General features: G+C 39.0%; 1 long non-coding RNA gene and 1 pseudogene across 1 annotated transcript in view; both read left to right on the top strand.

Moving 5' to 3' along the window:
* LOC134478014 (uncharacterized) overlaps window positions 1-18386 on the top strand; it is a 37924-nt gene extending 19538 nt beyond the window's left edge. Inside the window, exons 2-5 of the long non-coding RNA XR_010050356.1 lie at window positions 2637-2714; window positions 3218-3305; window positions 11274-11818; window positions 17566-18386. This is a non-coding gene — a long non-coding RNA (uncharacterized LOC134478014). The remainder of the gene's footprint in view (window positions 1-2636; window positions 2715-3217; window positions 3306-11273; window positions 11819-17565) is intronic.
* LOC111758297 (U6 spliceosomal RNA) lies at window positions 8010-8108 on the top strand (annotated as a pseudogene).
* Window positions 18387-18756: the final 370 nt, after the last annotated feature.

Raw genomic sequence — 18756 nt, 5'->3', positions numbered from 1 at the left:
ACTTTTAAATTTCCCTCTATGCAACAAAAGATAACCATATCAGGATGATATCTTAATTTGTTCTCAATGAGTAATTAAATTATATTTAATATGGACTGAACTAATGACTCCAAAACAGTTTTAGCTTGAATATCTTTGCCAGAATTCATGAAGACTAGTTAAGTCTTTTCTAACAAAAGATAAAAATTTTAATGTAATTCCCAGTTGCTTAGTCTTGCCTTTTATCCTAGAGGAATTAAATAAATAACCAAATGATAAAATTATAGATTATATTTGGGGCTTCTAGAGTTGATACAGACCTCTCCTTACCTACCAGTTCAGCAATATTTATTCCCTGATGTTGGTTACATGACCGCTCTGCATTTGAGCGCTTCCTCCAGGAAGTCCGTCTAGTTAGCTGGTGGGCTCCCAAGGCCTGGCTGCAGTGTCTGGTGGTGCTCAGGCAGCTGAGTGGGAGCTGAGCTCTGGAGTCCTGCTGTCAGCACTAATTGATACTCATGGGTAAAAATGAAGTGGTGTTCTTGGTAGCTGGCCAGATTCTTGCATGGGGGAAAAGCTGGAGATGCAGACCACAGTGCTGGAGTACGCTTGCTGTGTTCTTCCTATGCAGTCTGTGAGTTGTGGAAGTTTCTGCATTTATCATGAAACTTTGATAGGAAGCTACACTCATGGAAATTAGCACTAGTGCTTACTAAATTTGGAGTTCAAATGAATAAACAGTCATTTCTGGCCAGGGGTTTAGCTCAGCACCTGCTTGGCAAGTGTGAGGCACCACCAAACAAACAAACAAACAAAAACCAGTCATTTTTCTACTTAGTGATATGCATCTTTTTCATAACTTTGAGTAACTCATTTCTCTGCAAGTTTCATCACTAACCAGAATTATTGGTAACTGGCTTTCACTGTAACCTCAAGGCACAATAGATCCCATTATAACATATCAAACATATAACATATAACAAACATATTTTAGGCACCCATCCTGAGAGAAGGTGAGAGAGTTTTCTTCCCACATGCTTCTCTGGGCTTTTCTTTTGTCCAAATTTCTCCCACAATTTTCTTTTGTCTCCACTCTGCAACTAAATTACAGATGGACCCTGATGTCCTGGATAGATAGATCATTCATTAACAAAGTTAGGCTCTGGAGCTCTAAATTGCTGAGGAATCTGAGACACATACACAAGCCTCTTGTCGTGAAGTCTCCATCATGCTCCGGATGTCATTACGGTGGCAGCATAAATCTTTACCTGACACTTCGGTTCATAGGTCAATGGCTACAACTTCTAATTTTATATAAATTCTCTTGTAAGTATGGACAACAATGCAGATTAACTGAGATAATCTAGGGAAAATGGAGATGAAATAACCTTCTCGGAGTGAGATACGCCTGCTACACTTCACAATTTGGTATGGACCAAGTGGCAAATGTGCATTTCTAGATGGAACAAAATGTTTAAAATAATAAAAGAATAACATTGTTTCTCAGTTAAGAAACAATGAACCATCAATAATATCCCCTTGAAAAGCATTTAATTCATCTGAAAGAAAGAGAGCAGGCAAATGGAAATTTGATTACTATTCATTATATATCCTTGTGAGATGTTTTCAGAAACAGAAGAAACTAAATGAATAATTTTAAGCCAATAAATGTGATATATATGTGTGTATGTGTGTGTGTATGTGAAAATGACCAACAATAAGAAAGTTATTATGTGAAAATTAATACTCTAGCAAGGGTTGCAGACTGAGGGATTCATTTTCCATTACGGGTGATTATTGAGAAATTGTTGATTGTTTAAGGCCACAGCTCAGGAATTATACTTCTTCTGGAGTACATAGCTAATAAACATTTGTTGAGTAAATATAGAATGGGGAAGCAAATACGTGCCATCAGTTATAACTGCAAATCATAACTTCTGGTTTCTTCAGAGACTAATCTCCACACTGGTCTTTTTGCCACGCCCCTAGAGCTATCGTTGAGAAAGAACACCAAAGATTGCCCCATAACCTAGCCCCTCACAGTATAGAGGAAGGAACATTCCAGAAACCTTTTTGAGGAGCAATGGTAGTAAGATTTGACTCCAGAAGAGTCAACGAGAAGACAAGAATGTACCATGCCACTGTCACATGGTGATGGCAGAGGGGAGTCTTCTCTATATCCATCTGAATTGGAGAAAAAGTGGTTTGTGATCAAATGATGACTCTAATTCATGCCAAGAAAGTGAATATGGACCAACTCTGTACATGAATTTTGTTTTTAGCATTGAGTTGGCTTGCCTCAAAACAGTCACCTGTTGGCTTAACCTCAATGTTGTAAGCCACAGCCTCGTGGATGTGGCATTTGGGCTGACTGCAGCATGTACGGAGAGGCTGGCATGGGAGTTATTGTCCTGCATAACCTTAGCCATTTTGCTCAAGTCATGGCCGTGAGGCAACTATGAAAAAGCTGCTGTGGTTTCTATGGGATGTCCTCCCCAGTGCCTCAAGGGCTGAAGAGAAGTTTGTGAAAAGTGACTGGATGATGAGGGTATTATAAATCAATTGCATTTAGAAGGGGTCTGGTCAAAACAGTGTATCTTCTCTCCCGGCTCCTCCCTTGATTTCTCTCTGCTTCCTGTCCACCATGCCCTGAGCAGCTATTCCTCCGCCACGCCCCTCTGCCATGTCATCCTGTCTTAGAGCAAGCAGACCACCGACTGAAACTTCTACAAAAGGTGAGCCAAATAAACCTCTGCTCCTTTAACTTGCAGGTGTTAGGTACTCTGTCTCAGCAATGAAAAACATGTTGCATGAAAAAATACAGAAGTCAAACTTATTACAACATCACCTTTTTCTGCTCGTACCTGTTCTTAGTTGCTTATTCATAATGAGAATGAGTTTTCATGGTAATTTGGGTACATTTCCTAGACTTATGATAAACAGTTTACTTATGCAAAGTAGCTAGCTTTATTGTAATATATTTTCTACAGTCATAATTTGTGATGCTCTATGCCTTACTTGATCTCATTGTCTTGTAATTTTTAGGACAATATCTTAACCAACCAAATGCTTAAGCCAATAGAACTAATCATTATTTTGTGTCCACCAAAGTTTCCTGGCAATAAACAGGCTAGTGAATTATGTAGCTCCTAATACAAAGTGCTTGAGAATAGAATTTGGAGAATTGTAGTTAATCCCGTACTTGAATTTTATATTCAAAAGCCATCTCTTTCAACAGCAGCTGAAGTATTTACCAGAGATGTGATCTCTGTGACTCTCTGGCCCCTTTGATGAAGTATCTATGACCAACAAGCTAGGGCACTCAGGTAAGTGAAGGTAAAGCAAAAAGTGTGCATGTGAGAATTGCTAAAACCTGAAATGGTTCAGAATTGATTTCTTATTTGAGGGACATCTCCATATCTTTGTTCAGGAGGTTGCAGTTTTCAGTGGGCATTGCATTATACTTCTATTCCTCAGTATGGATCGTGCATTCAGAGGCTAGAGCCTCTGGTCAAGTGCTATTACAGAAGAAAGCAGAAGAGTCTGGAGGACCCATGTCTCAGAGAGAGGCAGCCAGCTCTCAGCTCCTGTTGATGGTGACCATGCTGAAATCAGATTTAGTGGCAATGAGGTTTTTCTACTTGTCAATGGAAGCTAGAAATCTAACTTTTCAATCAAATCACCCAAGTTTTAAGTCCTCAAAAACATTTTTGAATATTCTCTAGGCCAAATAAACATGAGTGCAGAATCATTTCAGACATGGGTCACCAGCTTGCAACCTTTGCTTTAACATGTTCTTGTAATGTCTGCTGACACTCACATCTCATTTGTATTTTTCACTACTATAAATTACTGTTTAGTGTGAAGCAAATGAAACATTGTTACATAGTAGCCTCCAACTTTCAATAACGAACAGAGATAATTTGCATCTAAATGTTAGCTAATACTGAGATACATCAATTTAAAAATTTTTACCAAATTAATGCTTTTTTAAAAAAGCAAGCTAGTCTTTTATTCTATCCAACACAGAATCAGTCTTAGGAACATTTTTGGTTTAATAAAATCAGCAACTTTATCTGTAGGCATTTCCTCTTTAATTTGAAACTCCTGTACATCTAAAGGAAATGTAATATGTCCATTTCTGGTTCATTTACATTAAATCATTAAAATGTTGTTTGATAAAAGCCTTTTGATGTCTATGATGGTTTTGGAAGTCATTCAAGAAACATTCTAGTCTTTTCCCTCTATAGTCACATCTTGACTAACATAAACAAGTTCAAACACCAAAGGATTCCGCTTCTAGGCTTTAACCCAAAATTTAAGGATTCGACTTCTACACAGAGACAAAAATGAATTATTCTTTCTCTAATTATCACTCTAATCATTTATTCTACCTCAAAGAGATGATGATATAAACTCATCAAACAAAGAATTCCCATTTTTACAATTACAAGTCATAGAATCCATCGGTTTGAAGTAGGACTCTGAGCTGAGGTCAAACGTTTGTGTTCTTAAAGGAGCATGAGCCTGGTACAATACAATTGAAAGCTCCTTTTTACTGTTCCTCTGAATGCAACTAGGCTGTAAGGATGTGGCATATGAGAAGGGAATATATATTTATGGGATGATTCTTTCTGTATGTCTTCCACATACATTGCTTTTTGTTCATTTTCAAGCAGACAAAATAGATCTTTTGTGAGAGATGGGCTATCCCCACATATTACAGAGAGCTGTCACTTAAAATTCAATTGTGATTAATATCACTTGCAAATTGAATACTGACTTGGTGCCTTTTGTTCCAACAGGAAATGCAGCTCTGTAGGGATAGAGGCAAAGAACATATGTAAACTCTTGGGAATGGACAATGATGAAATGACCCAAAGCATGATTATTCCTTGCTACTTCCTGAAATCTGTTCCTCAAATCCCCAAACTAACAGTTCTCTGAATTTATGGTTCACAAAAGTGTTCAAGGGTTTTCAGACCCCTCGCCTGACTCCACAGAAAGTGCGGAAGGGAGGGATTTCAAAGATGTGCAGAACTGGGTCAGCCAAGGTTCACTCCTTGAGATCTTCCAGATATTTATTAGGAGTTCATGGGAGGGGATGTTCATTTCTGTAGACACAGGATGGCTTTTCCAAAACAGAAAATGCAGGTACTTTTAAGTCTCTGGCTAGACTGAGATAAACTTGTCTGCTGATCATGGGTTTGTTCAAATGTAAGATGTCTAGTTTATTCAGAGGCCACCAAGCAAAACAGGAGGGAAAGTGGGAAGCAGGCCAGAAAGTTTTATATTGAAGGGACTTCCCTAAACTGGAAAGGTAATTATCAAGTGAATCTGCCATCTCCCTGCAAAAGGCTATGCTGACACTGCATCACTACGTGGTTATTCTGAGCCGTCTCTCTCATCCTATATTGAGAAGAGGGAACAAGTATATAGTGTCAAGATGCACATACTTACTTCACAAGACACCTAGGTTAACTGTGTGCACCTTGATGAGATACACTTGTTTTCTTTGCTTGTAATGGGTTGAGTATGCTTACAAAAACTCAGAGTCTACAGGCATCTGGGTGTGAAGCAGTGTGCTAGGAGGCACTGAGGGCTACAAAGGCAGCTGAGCTGGCTCTTGTGTTGCCTTCCCACACCCTATTCTGGTATATACTGCACAGCCATCTCTTCTACATGTTCTGAGAAAAAGCAATTGTGTGTTTTTTGTGGGACCTCACATATAGGTGGCAATCACAGGTGCATTTCAGGAAAAGAATTAAATTTTCTGCAAGAAGTCATTAGGAAACTAAATGTGATGTTTTAAAATTTTTCCTAAATATAATCACCTGGGTCATACCAAGGTTTCCATGAAAAATGGAACCCATATTTAATAGTAGTCCCACAAGGTTATATTGGAGCTGAAAAAGTCTGGTCATCTAGTGATGTTGGAATCATGCTGAAGTCATAATACGATGCACTCCTAACATTTGTGCAGTTGTGTTGGTATAAACAAACCTACCTGATTGCCAATCATGTAATAATGTATAGCACATATGGTTATGTCCAGTACACAAGGCTTGTTAATAAAAGATTATCTTACTAGTTCATGTATGTACTATACTTTTTATTGATGTCTTGAGTGTATTCTTATTCTTTGTTAAAAAAAAACATTGACCTAAAACAGTCCCCTCTTGATTGCATCAATAAGCCATGTGGAGTGGCAGGCCCAAGCCATCTAGGTCTGTATGAATACACTCTGATTCACTTCTCAGAACTTACCTCCATCAGTAAGTGATGCAGGACTGCAGGCTCCATTTTCCCCTTGTCAAATAACATGCACACAGTAAATGTATTAATTTCAAGTATGTGATTTAGTAGATTTTTACAAACAATTTGTATCCATGTAACTACCACTCAATCAAGACATCAACAGTCCCACAAATTCCAGAAGTTTCCCTTGACCTTTCACAGTCAACACCCAGACTTCCCAGGGTAATAGCTCTTCCCACTTGTGTCACCACAAAAATAGTCTGTTCCTGAAGCCCAGATAGATGCAGTCTTACAGGGTGGAATTCTTTTGTGGGTTTCGTTTACTCAACACAGCATCTTTGGGGGTTGTATGTGCTGCTTGGTACAACAGTAGCTCATTCTTAAGTTTATATGTAATATTCACTGTGTAAATTATATCACAATATATTCATCCTTTGTCCCACTGATGGATATTTGTGTAATTTCTAGCTTTGACAATAATGAATATAGCTCTTGTGTCCATTTTTTGCCATGTTTTTATTGGAAGTAAACACTTCTCTGGGGTGTATATGAATAGGAAAATGATGTGTGTTTAGCAACACTGGTGCTGCCAAGTAGTTTTCCAAAGTGATTTTGCCATTTTATACTACTACCAGGAATGTATGAGCATTTCAGTTGTGTACAACCTTGCCAACACTTGGCTTTCTCTATGTTTAAAATATTTTCAGTTCTAACAAATGCAAAATGTTATTGCACTGTGTTTTAAACCGATATTATCCTAATGACTAATAGTGCTGAACACTTTTCTATCTGGTTATATCCCTTCATACATTCTCCTTTATGTAGGGCCTATTCAGGTCTCTCAATTATTTTACCTTTCCTTATTGATAGAAATTCTTCATATATCACAAATGTCAATTTTGGGGATTTTTGGACCCCATTATTTTGTCAGATTTTTATTGTTAAAATTCTCTTCCAGTTTGTAGTTTGACTTTGTATTTTTTTCCTGTCAAATTTGGATGACCATAAGTTGTTATTTGAAAGAAGTCCAATTTATTAGCATTTGTATGATTGGTCTTCTCTGTGTCCTAAATTTTTAAAATTTTACATGTCTAAAGGTCAAAATTCTTTCCTAGGTTTTATTTTAGAATACTTCACCAAAAGGCCTAGAAGTGATCTTTTAGAATACTTATTAATGTTTTTCACATTTTAAACTATTTTCTATCCTACATTAATATTTAAGTACAGTGTAAAGTAGCTATCAAGATTATTTCATGTAAAAATTTAATTGTTCTAATATGACATGAAAAAGATCTTTTTATTACTGAGATGTGCTTCTGTCATAAATCACGTGACTAGATATGCGTGGATTTGTTTCTGGAAGTATTTCTAGAGAAAAATAATTGAACAGCTTTTTGCCTTTTGAAGCAAGAGCTTGCTACCTATACTGTAGATAGTTGCTTTAAAACTCAACATTTTTATTTATTAGAGCTACATTTTAGAAAAACCTTTGAGCTCTGAAAGGAAATTGGGTGCTGTGTTAATGCTGAATTAGAACATAAAAGAGACTTTGACTAATAATTCCTAATTGCTAGGAACTTACATTGGATTGAGAGGTAGAAGGAGAGAGAATTGGATGGGACACATCCCCTGAAGGCTAGGTGATTGGCCAGAAGCACTATCTAGGGAGGAAAGAATCAGCAGAGAGAGAGAGAGAGAGAGAGAGAGAGAGAGAGAGACAGAGAGAGAGACAGAGAGAAAGACAGAGAGAGACAGAGAAAGAGAGAGAACAAGAATGATGTTACACATATACTAAAATTGGAACGATACAGAGATTAGCATGGCCCCTGTGCAAGGATGACATACAAATTCATGAAGCGTTCCATATTTTTAGGACTTCTGTCTAAAATATATAAAGAATTTTAAAAAATCGAACCCCTGAAATTCAAAGACCCATTCTAAAAATGGGCATCTGAGAGATGAATACACAATTCTCAGATGAAGAAGTACAAATGGCAAATAAATACATGAAAAAATGTTCATCATCATTACTCATCAAAGAAATGCAAATTAAAACCACACTAAGATTCCATCTCACTCGAGAAAGAATGGCCAGGATCAAGAAAACTACCAGCAACAAATGCTGGAAAGGCTGTGGGGGGAAAAAGAAACTCTCTGCACTGTTGGTGGGCGTGTAGACTGGTGCAACCACTATAGAGGTCAGTCTGGAGATTTCTCAAAAAGGCTGGGATTGGAAGTCCCATTTGTTCCAACTATTCTGCTTCTAGGCATATTCCCAGAAGAAATGAAAACATCATACCACAGTGATACATGTGCGCCCATGTTTATAGCAGCACAATTTGTAACAGCCAGATCTTGAAAACAACCAAAGTGTCCATCAGCTGAAGAATGGATAAAAAAGTGTAGTATTTTTATACAATGGAGTACTACTCAGCTATAAATAATGATCACGTTAGATATTTATAAATAATTGGATGCAACTTGAGACCCTACTCGTAAGTGAAATAAATCAAACTCACATGTATAAATACTGTATAGTCTAGTGTAAGAAATGATGAGTACATAAAAGTTTATGGTAATCATGAGTCCCCATTACATTGCTTTGAAGCCTTATAATGTTTCCATTCATTAGTTGGAATGGTTTTATCCTGAATTGTTTAATTTTATTATCTGAGAAAACAAGACATTATAATAGCCAGTGCTGATTTAATATCATCTTGTTTTGAAGTCCTACCATACTTTTGTTCTTCTGTTTCCACTGGTTCTATCATATAATATCTTATTGGATTTTATTATGTGTGGTGTATAAACAAATTTTTTATGGACAATGAGATAATATAGTGACCATTGTTCACTTTCTGTTATTTGATTCTGAATGCCCTGTAATACTTTCATTCTCTTTAATGGTTTTATACTATTTTGTTATGTTTGATACTATTGTGTATGAAGGTATGCTCAACTATTTCAAGAAAAGAGGCATTATGGTAGCTACTGTTTTATCAGGTTACCTTGTGGTGAAATATTGTGTTGCTTAAATTGTTCTGATCTGCTTTGTTATGTCCTCTTTCTTCTTAATCTGTTTAAAATTTTAAAAAATTTTAAAAAAGACTGATATTGCTATTTATCCTAGAATTCCATGGTTGTTTCAAAACAGTCATTCAAGGGACTATGACCGCTACCAATGTTGAGCCATGTGAGCAAGAAAAGGATTTTTCTTGACTTTGCCTTCCAAGTCACCTATTTATCACCTAATACAAGTGACTCTCAAGCTCCAAACTGATACTCAGGGCCCTCATGGGCCCTGTCTAGTTACATGTCTTATCATTGAGACAACACACAATGCCTAACAATGCCTAGTTAAACGGGGAGAGGTTTATGTCAACTCAGTGTTTGGGAGAGTTTAGTCCATCATCAGCTGACTGAAAGGCAAGGTGGCACGGCAAGGAGGCATTGCAGAGAGAAACAGTCCACGACCTGGCAGGCAGGGCGAAGTAGCCAACCTGCCTCCCCTTCTCTCCCTTTATATTCCTTCTAGGCTACAAAGCTGATGGTTGGTACCACTGACATGAGGGTAGAACTTCTGTATTCAGTAAATGCATTCAGCCGTACCAAGAACTAAATCATCAGTGAACTAATTTAGTACCATGAACCCTTACTCCAGGATCATGCACCCATGACCTAACCACCTCACTAAAGCCCTACCCATGAATTCATGAGGCTTTGGGGGGACATCTAGATATATGTCATAACAGTCTCAATATATAGAGACAGTGCTATAAAAGCAATGCTTCTGAGGGAGTTTTGATCCTGTTAAAATAATGACAAAACAAATACTTTCAGCCCTTTTATTTGGATAGGACCAGACAATGGTGATATCTACATCCATTAAAAAATATTTAGCCTCTTGAACCCCAGGAAGAGAATCACCTCCATTATTAGATATCACTGAGAGAAGTGCTATACAGTGTTTATTGATCCTTGTCCTTCTGAGCTTATTTCTTTGTATCACAGAACTGGATGCTGAGAAACTATATTTCCCATGCTCCTTTGCCACAGACTTCCCATTCAGACTCAGCCAGTGAAAACAGTGATGCCAGATGGAGCTGGCAGAAGAGAATAAGCCCTTGGTACTCTCCACATGGCAGCAAGAAGTAGGCCTCTGGAGAATACAAGTGACAGCTACAGTGGGTTCCAGGAGCTCCTAGGATGTGCCTGTTTTAAGAATGCTACAGGCACTTTACAATGTCCTCAAAGATAACAAAGTTTTCCTGTGACCTGGACTTTACCAGCTCTTATAATGGTTTCTCAGGCAGATAATTTCTTGAATTAAGTCCTTTCCTGCTAAAATATTTTGCAGGATTTTTCTGAATAAACTTTGACTGATTTAGGAGGACACATTCTTAAAAAAAAAAAAAAAGAAGACTTTCAATAGTGAGCTGACCCAACCCATTACCACTTTACAGAAGTCACACCTTACACATATGCAGTGCACAGCTGTTGAGTGGTTGGCTTTGAATCTGCTTGCAGCTAGGTTATTGCAGCTAGTTCATCATCCCATCCAATTTCATTTCACCTATTTCAGTACTAAGTCAGCACTCAGCAAGTATTGATTGGACGAATCAATAAAACTCTGAGGCAGCTTGATACAGTAGAAAAAGTACAGAATTTAGGAAAAAAGATAAGTTCCTTAAGTTTTAACTTCACTACTTAAAAATTCTCTGATCTTAGGTAAGTTATTAAAACATTCACTAGCTATAACAAAAAATCCTATTTGTCTATTTCATAAGACTTAGTGAGATAGTGAATGTACTGACTTATGTTACAATTAGCTAGCAAATAGCTATTATTTTATTACTTCACACTTCTCTTTGAAACAATAACAGTTCAGTTGTGGTGTGGATCACTGTGGAGCAAATTCCTTCTCACTAATAAAAATTGTAATAACTAGAGTATTTTATATGTCATGCACTATTCTAATATATATGTATTCTCCACAATAACTGTGAAATAAATATTATTTTTGTTCTTTTTAATAGATGGAGAAACTGAAGCACAAGGAAGATTTACTTAAGTAAATTTCTCAGCACAGTTTATGAAATGAAATGATAGTCAGAGGATTTGAACCCAGATAACTTGGCTGCTTCCGACCTCTGCAAGAAACTCAGAAGCTGGACGAATAACAGAAATAGGAAAGTTGGATCTTTCAGCTCCCCACTAATGTGTTCCATTTGACCAGAAGACAAAAATCCAATCATTGTCAGCTGTCAGGCCACATTCTCAACCTTGACATTTGTGTGGAAAGAGACCCTGGAGAACAGGCTGCGAGCAGCAGCTGCCGCAGCCTCCACTCTGGAGGAAATAGATGGGAGACGAAAAGCATGGTCAGAGAAAGGCTGCAAACACAGAGTGCGCTCAGCGACTTCGCAGAATGAGCTTGATCCCAGCCAGGAGCGGTGCCGGCCCTGAGCTAGCCTGAGAGCAAAGGCCCAAGGCACACATGAGAGCTGCTGAGCTTGGACATCATCTGCATTCCTGGTGCCCAGGCGTATGAGACTGGAGATGCTCATCACACTTAGTGAAGGTCCCACCTCCAGATGCTTTCCCCTGGGATGCTAGGAAGGGGGGGGGGACGATGGCTTTAGATCACTGACCCCATTCCAGGTTGACATCTGGTGGTGGCGTCTTTGCCAACTCACTATCTCAGCCAGTGGAGATGATAACTTTCTTTTCACTATTAATGCAACCACTATAACCCGCTGTCATTCAGCTTTGTTCATTCTTTCAAAGAAGCAATAAAAGAAATAGAAACAATCCCACTCAGTGCTAGACAGACTTTTTAAAAGGCTGTTGGACTTTTGAAAAAAAAATACTTATCAAGTTTCATACAATAACTAAAATCACTGAGTAGAATGATTAACTAAAATGGTCAAGTCTGGAGAGAAACCTTGCTTAGAGTACAGAGAATGAGTGGATTGGGCCTTAGATATTGAGCCTCAGATGAAGGGAAGGAATGCCGGGGTTGATTTGAACAATCCCAAATCCCAGGTTTAACAGAGTGGTCAGGGCTCAGGAGATGGATTTTGAGCACCATTTTTGTGGGAGTGACGTTAAAATGACAGTGTAAGATTTGATCTCAAGAGCAGTACTATAGCTGGCAAAGGCAAAGAACAAAGATTAAGTCTAGGTAACCCTTGTCCTATCTCCCTAACAATTCTAAGAATGTTTTAAAATTATTTTAGGGGATAGGATGTGGTGTTCAAATATTTAATTTATAATCTTCTAGTATCTTACCTATGATTTTTCTGTAAGTCTCTTGGAATGCTTTCTCAGTAAAGAATTGGAAAATTAGAGTAACTTTGTAATTAAGAGCTTTTAGAAAAATATGCATGGAGTCACACTGCTTTGTTGTATGTATTATATTATTCACTGGCTTTTTGAATTGTTTGTACTAAAAAATATTTCATACAAATTTGTATCATTTTCAGCTAAAATGATCTCTATTAGCTCGAGAAATTATGCATCTTAAATTTTCAAAATATAATTCCTACACACTTGGGTTTTCTCTATTAGTGTCCCTAGGTTAGAAATTGAGAATTGAAACCTAGGATGATGGTTTTAGATCACTGACCCCATTCCAGGTTGACATCCAAAGATGAGCTCCAAAGATGAGTACAGACATTTTATCCAAAATGAACTCCAAAGATGAGTACTAACATAGACTAATGGAATACAATGGTAAAATGAATTAATAGATAGTAAGGGCCTTGGCTAGCCTAAAGTCTGAGCTTATTAAATATGCATTTGATTGTAAGATATGCTAAATATCACCCACCCTTTCCTGTCCCTATGCCACTTCACCCCATCCTCAGGTCTACTGCATCAGTGGATTAACATGGAGGGGGCTTGCTGCCTACATGTCTTTTTAATGTGATTCAAATATATGCAACCAGTTTTGAAGGGGTGAAGAAGTAGGGGATATGTAGGGAGGAACAAAGGAGGTCCAGGGAGAGCTTATGGCATGCGTTAAATAGATAATACAGGCCTGCCAGCCAGACCCTCCAACAAGCTCTGCCTGCAGCTCCAAGCGCTATTGGTATTTCTGGAACACACAGCACAGTGTTCAAGTATGAAATCCTCCACATCCCTGCCTCCCTGGGGGAAGTTAGTCCATTTCTTGAAGAACAGGAACTGGGAATGTAAACTGATAGGCATTGCAATAAACCTCATACTAATCCAAGGACTGAGGATCCATGCTGTGGGGCCTCACCATCACCACCATCTGAAGGTGACAGCAGGAGCGAATGTTTTCCTCTCTAATTTACAAGAAACTGTGAAGCTGTCAGGTGCTGCAGTGACTGATAGTACTGCTGGACAGAATGGATTAGCCTGAGCAGGCAGAGATCCACTGCAAAAGGTCCAGGTCAAAGGCAGGAATGTGACTCAGGGAGGCAGAGTCTGCAGGAGACTGCAGCTGCAGATGACAAAGGCCAAGTCATGGTGGTCCAGGTCAGGACAGGGGTGGGCCAGTGGACAGCAGAGATCCTGGGAGGATGCACATGCGACCAGAGGGAGCAAAAAGCAATGTCCCCAAGGTGACTCAATGATAGATATGAGTCATTCTTTAGGATATATGTAGGCAGAATGGCATGCAAAACTCTATGAACAGTTAGAGGCCTTGGGGTTTCCAAAATATGGGCAGTGGTAGTCATAACACTTCTTTCAAGTCTGTAAGTTGGTATGTTGAGGATGTTTGAGATATGTGGGTCATAGAGTAGTTTAAAAGCAGCTATTTCCTTATTTCAGATATAAAACACACACACACACACACACACACACACACAAATTGTGGCCTGGAAGAACACATTTGCAATTAATTTAAAATTACTTAAATATTAATGGATGATTTTAAGATGCTTAAACATAGTTTGTTCTCGAATATCTTAATACTTGAACTCATTCCTTACCTCTGTAATTTATTTGCATTGTTAATTTGCTTAGCAAATATTCTTTAGGTAATGACATATTTGTACGTGTTTTTGACTTGTGCAAACATAGATGCTCAAGTTCTGCTCCAGGATAAATACTAGGCACCTGGAGACCAGAGGAGTAGGGTCATGGTATTCACAGAGGTCATCGTTTTTTAGAAGGGACAGGATGTCCACTGTATTTATTAGTCAGCAGTCTCAAGAAACCAGAACAAGTAGGAGGCAGCAGTGTGTGAATGTGTGTGTGTGTGTGTGTGTGTGCATAAATGCATGTGTGGTCCATCCACTAGATGCCAGTAAAACAAACACACAAAAAAAGACATAACAATCAAAATTGTCTCTAGACACTGATGAATATGCCCTGGGTGGGGCATAAGAATCACTGATCTAGATCTTTGCTCCTCAGTGCATAGCAGCAGAAACATATCCCTGAATCTTGTTAAATCTCGGGGCCCATCTAAAACCTTCTGGATCATTGTTCATATTTTAACCAGATGTCACATGATTTACATGCACATCAAAGTCTGAGAGGGACTCTCGATCTTGTGGAGTCCTGCTTCATCAGGGCACTATTGAGCAACTACTATGAGTAGGACATCCTTATCTTGCTCTGGGGGTAAACTGATGAGTAACATAGCCATACTCTCAGATCTCACTAACCACTCAGTCTGCACTTGTTCATTAAGCTAAATATGTTACCCAATTATTCCCTCATATGTGCATAAAATCGAATAATGTGTAGTCAAACTTATGATGCAGTTATATACTTATTTAAATGTACTGATGCGCAAACAGCATTTTGTTGTAAAAAAAGATTGTTAAATAGTACAATATGATCTGTTTTGCAGATGTAGATTAATTTAATTAAAATGGTGCACACATAAATCTATTGGAGTCCATAAACAAGAAAAATTTTAGTATGTTTTGGATAAACATGGTTGACTTTTATCTCCTTTCTTAAATATTTTCAGCATTTTATAAATTTTTACAATGAGCATATATTAATTTTAAAATTAGAAAAGACAAGAATCTTCTTTTTGATTTTTCAAAAGATGACCTTAACAGCTACATCTGCTTGGCTTCACATTCTGTTCCTTCAATAAGGAGGTTCAAAATTCATAAAACATGTCTTCACTATTCCTCTTTGGGCTGAAATTTACCTGTTCATTTATCAAATGGCAGGACCCGAAGTAAAGATACACACAAGTCTACTATAGTGCCTGCATTGGGGGGCCCCATGATCTCTGGGTGGGGTGGGGTCCCAAGTAAGGTAACAATAAACACACATCTCAGACAGCACCAGACCAGAAATCGCCAATCCCATTTGTGCTTCTCTTTGGACCCAAAGCTGGATTATGCTTCTCTGACTTTTTCATGGTTCATAAGTAAACACTTTGGACTCGTAAATAAATAACTGGGAGCACAAGTGATTACATGATGCTCCATGCACAACCCTAAAAACCTCTTGGTGCAAGCTACCATGCCTTTTACTTGTGCCACATTGTCCGAGGTGGACCATGAAGCAGATGGCAGAGCCACAGGTGGAAGGACCCAGGATCCCGGAGTCATGTACTGAAATAGAGCAGGCTGCCAAATGGGAGCATATTTTGGACACTCTATAAGCAAGAAATAAACTTTGACTACATTTAACCATGACACACAGTGGGGGGGGGTTGTCACAGCACTTGCATGCAGTTTTGAATGAAGCACTGCTGCTGTTGTGTGGAGAAAGGAGAAGCAGGAAGTAATCAGTGTGAGAGCAATCCTCTACAGGAGGACTGGTTGGAATGACTGAACCACCATTAACTGGAGTTTCACATCTAGGCTTTTGAGAGTGTGTAAATAGAAAAAGGCTAGACATTTGGGCACTGTCTGATAACTAACTGTGTGGGAGAATGAATTTAAAAAGCCATTTCTCTTCTCTAGAAAAAATAGTCTGCAGCGGGACGCTGAGGTCACCGATCACTGGGCAGAGCTATCCTGTCATTTCAGCAGCAAGTTGTGTGTAAAGTGCTACCAAGCAATCCCATTAGAAGGCCAAGTTTTCTTTTTCACTTGATTATAATACCTCGTCCATTCAAAATTGAGTTAGCTTGAAACTTGGCACCAGGCTTGTCAGACCAGATGTGGAATTTTATTGTCAGGGAAAAAAAAGTTTAAAAGTTTCCAGTAATCTTGAGGTTGTTGAGATTTAAGTTTAGGTTACTGAAAAATTGAACCAGTAGAGAGAAGTTCAATTAAAAATATAAAATTTTGCAAATTTACTATTTTAAAAATTATGACTGTATATACATTCAAAAGCCTTTGAAATAACAGCCAAAAACAAAAGCAAAAGACTGCATGCTAATAAACTGTTTGGGTGGGCCTGAGAATGTTCCTTTTCCTTTCTTTCCACTTAAAGGAAATCTTAATGTTAAATAACAAACCTTGACCCAAGATAATTTCTCTGCTTTTCAGTTTCCTTTTTGAAACTTTTACTAAAAGAGCCGGCAGTATAACCTGGGAGATATCTTGACAACCAACACTTCCCTTTGGGTGAGGAAAAACGACTGTTATCACAACAGGAGATGAGCTTTGCACTAACACATCTGAACAGTGCCGTGCTCAGTACAGTTGTGAAATGCAGGAGCTGAAGACAGAGTTAACTAAAGCCAGGAGAAACTAGAGAAACTAACACTTTCAAGTAAAGGACTACGTTTGTCAGGACCAGAGAACGGTCAGGCCATCCAACACATCAACCAGTCAGCATTAAAAAAAAAAAAAAAAAAAAAAAAAAAAACGAGGGACAGAGTGGGTATGGACAATGTCACTAGGAGAAACAAGAGGAGAGGTATTTAAAAATTTGGCAAACTATCAGAAAGCATCGCACAAGTAAATTACAAACCCCTCCTAGAGCTTAAGCAGAGACAGTGCTATTGAGAAGCATGACTGCTCCAGGAGGCCAACCGCAGACCCCTGGAAGCCCTGCAGACCACCGGGGAAGCTAGGACCACCCCTGGAGGACCACTGGGCTGGCGGGTAACTCTGGGAGCCCAGAGGTAGCACTCCATGGTCACAGCTCCTTTTATTGCCCGAGAGACACAATGATACTTACCACCCATTCTGGGAGTCCGCAGGGCTTAATAAGCTCATGTGTGTAGGCACCAAAATACTTGGATAAAAGACTAAAATCATATTATTTCTGGCTTGGAATGTTCCCTTTTAAATTCCTTCTAATTACAGTGCCACCCTTGTAGATACAGACCACAGTGAGGCCCTGAGCTGTATTATAAACTTATTACCACCTAATAAACCCCTGTTCTTGGCATTTTCCTCCCTAACACGTTTTCTTTCAACCTCACAGCTTTCTGAATTCTGTCCTGCCAGCTTCAGTGGGAGGCTCAGAAGGCTGAAACTGGATGAGGACCACTACAGAGGCAGGTCTGACCACTTCATGTCAAGAGGAAGGAGCAAGTTTTGGAGGATAGCATTGTAGATTCTGAGCTGGAAGTTATACTCACATGAATGACTCTTGCACCTCACTTTTCAGACCCTGGGGTCCCTGGGGCTGTAGCCATCACACACAGAAACTAAAACTAATGGGCAGTTTTCTACTACCTCCCCTAACCCACCCTGCCACAAATGCAGCATGAGTTGAATCTTTTAAGTTGCAAGGAGTTTGTATTTGACATTTTCTAACACTTCTTGGGATGAGAAGCCAAGAGGACATATTGCATAGCAAAATCACTGTACAGGTACTTCATTATTTTACATTTAATGCATAGGTAACTTGTGGATTTCCAGAAGGCACACCATGCTTCCTGTACACTGCTACCTGAAGACACAAGCGCATCTGTACTGTCCCTGCCTGCAGGCTTCCTCTCCCTGGATTTGGGCACTCAGAGAAAGACTTCACTTTGACTTGATTTGGAGGAGAGACACCATGAGACACAGGACACTAGAGTGCTGTTTCCAGATGAGTCACAGGAGCTCTGGGCCCATTCTGGAGAACTCTTAACAGAAACAGGCTTCATCTAGGCCTCAGAGCTGCGAGCTTTGGGAAAATTGGCTGCTTGGATCCTTTTTTTTCCTAAAGGCACCACTGACTATAGCCAGTGTGATAGTTGCTGACAGCTTCTTGTACAGCACTTGTGGAACAGCAAAGAAATAAAAGGAGATAAACGTCGTGGATGTCCCATGGCAGCTGTTAAAAACTCACAAGTGGGTTTGAGATCTATACAAACTGATCTTTGAAACTTTTGTGTGTGTGCGTGTGTGTACATGTGTGTTAGAGGTGGGGTAAATGGAGTGGTTGTTGGCTTTAAGGGAAGCGATGCTGACTAGCTTGCAGGCAAGAGTACAAACAAGGTCTTTCAGGTTCTTAGTTGGTACTATAATGAACCCCTGGCTCATTATTAGCTCAGCTGTGCTGGTAGAGCCTGGGACCCATGAGTTACATAAAGTTAACACTTCTCTCAAAGATCACAGTTTCTTTTTCACAAACAATAGTAGCATCACTGGGACGGAGCATGCTATGACTCCTCCCTACAGGCAC

The sequence above is a fragment of the Cavia porcellus genome, unplaced genomic scaffold (assembly GCF_034190915.1).
Source record: "Cavia porcellus strain 051 isolate PalLab524CR breed Dunkin Hartley unplaced genomic scaffold, mCavPor4.1 scaffold_11, whole genome shotgun sequence".
Classification (NCBI taxonomy): domain Eukaryota; kingdom Metazoa; phylum Chordata; class Mammalia; order Rodentia; family Caviidae; genus Cavia; species Cavia porcellus.
Note: the sequence above shows the minus strand (reverse complement) of the source record. Positions and strands in the feature narration are given on the sequence as shown.